This window comes from Gadus morhua, chromosome 11, assembly GCF_902167405.1.
Source record: "Gadus morhua chromosome 11, gadMor3.0, whole genome shotgun sequence".
Lineage (NCBI taxonomy): Eukaryota > Metazoa > Chordata > Actinopteri > Gadiformes > Gadidae > Gadus > Gadus morhua.
In genome coordinates, this window is record NC_044058.1 from 14,316,132 (window position 1) to 14,320,396 (window position 4,265).

A 4,265-nucleotide genomic window follows, 5' to 3' on the forward strand; every position below is an offset into this window, starting at 1 on the left:
TGTGTTCCAGTGTGTGCGTGCTTGCGAGAAGCCTTAATATGTGTGTGTGTGTGTGTGTGTGTGTGTGTGTGTGTGTGTGTGTGTGTGTGTGTGTGTGTGTGTGTGTGTGTGTGTTTGTGTGTGCATGTGCCCCCTCTGACACCGTGCTCCCTGGAGGCTCCTGGTGCCACGGCGCTGGTGAGCAGGGAAAAATCGAATTCCGATCTGATGTCGGTAGGAACGGGCAGGCTAACGTGCTAATGTAGAGGAACACCTTCACCCTCCAACTCCACCTCTACCCCGAACCCCAGCTCCAGCATTGACCACCTTATACCTCCAACTCCAGCTCGGCCTCATCCACCCCCCTCCAGACCCCACCTCCACCTCCAACTCCACCATGCTGCCCCCACCTCCATCTCAACCTCCAACTTGTTCCACCCACTTCAACCCTCCACCCTGCTCCACCACCGCCCTCCCCCCTCCACCCTCCACCACCAGCCTTCACCCTGCACCCAGAGACAAAGCGGCCGGGAGTGATGGGCTGCGCTGAGATGCCCTTTTACTGGGAGGAAATTTAATGGAAGTGGCTCCATTGGTAGCAGATGGAGGAGTTTCCTGGATCTCAGTCACGGTAGAAATCTTAGACTAGGCGGTACAAATGTACACACACACACATACACACACGCTTACACACACACACAAGCAAATGCCTGTGTGGATACACACATAAACGCAAACACACACACACACACACACACTAATGCGTGGGCATACACAATGCAGCTTCAAATTTGTTCTCCAGATTTACAATGTGATAGAGAAGAAGAATGGGATGTGTTTATTTGTCTGGGACATGGTGAGACAGTAGTTGGGTTCCTCCTTGAATTTTTATATTGCCTTATTTTTCTCTCTGTCTCTTTCTCTCTTTTTCTCTCTCTCTCTCTCTCTCTCTCTCTCTCTCTCTCTCTCTCTCTCTCTCTCTCTCTCTCTCTCTCTCTCTCTCTCTCTCTCTCTCTCTCTTTCTCCCTCCCTCTTTCTCTCTCTCTTTCAATTCTTCCTCTCATTCCTAGTCTCTTCTTCCTTTTTCAGTGGAAAGAAGTTTGTCTGGATGGCCTCCCACAGATCTCTTTGTGATCCTTCTGAATGTTATAAATGTCCTCATGAAATCAGCATGGGGCCGTCACATTGATCTGAAAATATGAGACAATAAAAGAGACAAATCAAAATACATAAAAAAAGGCATAAAGGATATATACACTATACATGTATGTACAATATAACAATTTAAATGGTAAAATGGTTAAATGGTACTTCCATAAGATGTGATGGGAGTGTTCGTATTGTATGTGTGTGTGCATGTTTGTGTGTGTGTGTGTTTGTGCGTGTGTGTGTGATTTTCTATGTGTGTGTTAGACAGAGTGGGCTGACCGCGTGCGTATGCGTGCGTACTCGCGTGTGCAGTGTGAGGATGAGGTAGGTGCTGGCCGCGTGTGGGTGGCTGTGAGTAAGATGGCTGAGTGGTCGAGTGAGGAGACGGTAATAAATTCATTCACTTTTCGGCCCCTCTTTGACTCGCCCATCAATCAGATTTATTGATGATGTGTGTGTGGCTCATATACTTCCAGGCCCCCCCCCCCCCCACCCCCCCATGTCTTCTGGCAACGAGGGCCGGTACGTCCTACACAACAAGCGTGACGGTAGGGGGGGGGGGGGGGGGGAACATCTGTCAAGTGGGGCCGTTTTGAGCCACATTATGATAACCAAGACCACATTGAGGCATCCCATGCCAGTTCCCCTGGGGGTGCTCCCCCTCAATCTCAATTAGGTCTGTGGTTTCGGGTCTGAGGCTCACACACTCCGGGGTCTCGGCGTTGCCCAGCGCCGCCCCGAGCTGGTAACCAATCCCGCAGTTGGACCTGGCCGCTGTCAGAGTAAATATTTTCAATTTCATTCCTTGCAGTGAAATCGAATGCAAATTTGTCGGTGCTGTGGTGCCGGGCCATGGGGTTCTTGTAAGTCACGGTGGTGCTGATAAGCGCCGGGCTCCGGCCGTGATGCCTGGGTTGTAATCGAGGGAACGGCTTCCCTTGTGGAAGTGAACTCCTACAGTTGTTTTGGTTGATTAGGTTGATTAAGCTGAATAAATGATTTAGAGACCGAGCAAAACTCATACTTTGGCTTGTTTTGCGGGGGGAGGATTATGAAATAACAGTGCAGCCCAAGAGACGACCCGGCTTATTCGGTGTGACAGCTTGCCTGATGTTTTGTTGATCTTTTACGCTTTTTTTTGCCCCTATTTGGAATGTGAATTCCTGTGAGTTCAGCAGCAAAAGCGAGGTTGGGGCCAGTTGATTTTAGCTAATTACTCCAAACTTCAGAGTGTTTGGATGTAAGTCTGTGATTAGAGAGCTTTGAGAGTGGTTTGAACTCAAAGCCAAACAGTTGCAACCCTGCTTCACTTTGATGAACTGGGGGAACTCACAGTTTGTTTTAGTAAAGGGCAACGTTTCAGTCAAACATGGGATTAGGTATAGTTTGGATTCATAATGTCAAATAGCTCTAATTTGTAATACGTGACATGATTGAAAGTTCGCAAAATAAAAAATGGTGGAACTCCCTAGTAGAATGAGAACTATGATTGGATTTAAGAAGGAAGGTAGGAAGGATGGAAGTCTTTTCTTCTTACTGTCTGTTTTTCATTCTTGCTTGTCTTTCTTTGTCTCATCACTCTCTTCCGGCCTCTCCATCCTCTCTTTCTTACTCCCTCGTTCTACCTCCCACACTTTCTTATCTCCTTTGCTCCTCCCCCCCTGCCCACACACTTCCCTGCACCCTTCCTAATTTATCTCATCTCTCCTCCTTTTCTCCCCTGCTCTTCCCTCTCCTCTCTGCCAATTGACTGACAGCTGGGAGTTACCGTTGAGGTCACTCCTCCTGGTGATCTTTTCAACAAGGTCCTACAGGGAACGAGAGAGAGAGAGGAAGGGTGACAGAGAGAGATTGAGGAAGAGAGAGAGAGAGAGGAATAGACAGAGAGAGAGAGAAAGGGAGGGTGAGGACAGAGAGAGTAAGAGGTGAAAAGGTAGTGCCAGTTGGACACCTGTAATCAATTAAAATTCCTTTGTCCGGTTCTAAAAATGAATTTGATGAATTGAACAAAAACATTGTGGTGGCATGCATGTCCTCCGATTGGCCAACGGGGACATGTGATCAACATGAACTCTTGTTTTAAAAGATAAGGTCGGCTTAAATTTATGATTTTCCTATCGCCGACCCGCCCTAATAAAACGATGTGCACCAGTGAGACAAAGAGCGTAAACAAACCACTGTTCAGGCACGGTGGATGGAATCTGCTGAGCGAAGCAGCGGGCGGCATCTGTAACCGCTTTCAGTCTGCTTTTAGACAACACTGGAAGTCCAAACCACAAAACAGACCACGCTTGTTAGCGGGGGAAAGGGTTCCTCAGCTTCGTCGGCAATAAGAGAAACAGATTTAGGCTGTTGGTATCGTCTGCAATAAGAAAAACATTGATTTATACTGGCCTTATCGGGGAAACAAATCAAGCGCTGGCACGAAAGCGGCAGCCTTTGTATGGCGACGACACTGGCGTGGAGACATGCATGTGGGCTTGCTAACTGACCTTTAGTCAGTAGCTACTCAGCGATACAACAAGCTACAGGATCCGGCTTTGTGCTGCACTCGTTCGACCGTTGGTCTCGGAAACGTATTGTGCAGCACTTGTATTCTTGGTTCCTCTTTTGAAATGACAACTGCAACCGATTGTTTTTTTGGCCTCAATTATGAATGAATGACGCTGGTAAACAAATGCCTGCTTCCTCTGCAACAGGCCCTGTGTAGAGCTCTACTGGTTTCCCAGAACCGGGTGGGTTCAGCCGGTGCAACGGGATAGAGAGTGGCATGTCCAGACCGTCCGGTTCATAACCACGTGCACCCCCAGCCTAGCCCTGCCCTCCGTGCCCCCACACCTAGCACCACCACCCTAGCTGGCTGTCTGGGCCGGCTAGACGGTGGCATTATCACTGAGAGGGGTTAAGCCCGTGGCAGAGCTGCGATGCAATCAGTCAGCTTGATCCTGCACGAAGCTCCAGGACACCCTACGTCCTAATCCATCCATCCCCCCTTCAGCCCCCTGCAGCCCCCTTCACCCCTCCACCACCACCCTGTCCTCTCCCACCCACTTTGTTTGGATAGCTGCTGATGTCATTCCGCACATTTTTTCTCAAATTAGGGTCTGAAATTACCCGTCCGCCACGCCTCACCCCCT

At 49.1% G+C, this 4,265-nt stretch overlaps 1 long non-coding RNA gene across 1 annotated transcript; it reads right to left on the reverse strand.

The window, feature by feature from the left end:
- Window positions 1–988: 988 nt before the first annotated feature.
- Window positions 989–3,682, reverse strand: LOC115554257 (uncharacterized). Its single transcript, XR_003978576.1, has 3 exons — window positions 3,304–3,682; window positions 2,897–2,936; window positions 989–1,169 (listed from the first exon to the last, which is right to left on the reverse strand). It is a non-coding gene; the product is annotated as an uncharacterized LOC115554257 (long non-coding RNA).
- Between the last annotated feature and the right edge of the window lie 583 nt (window positions 3,683–4,265).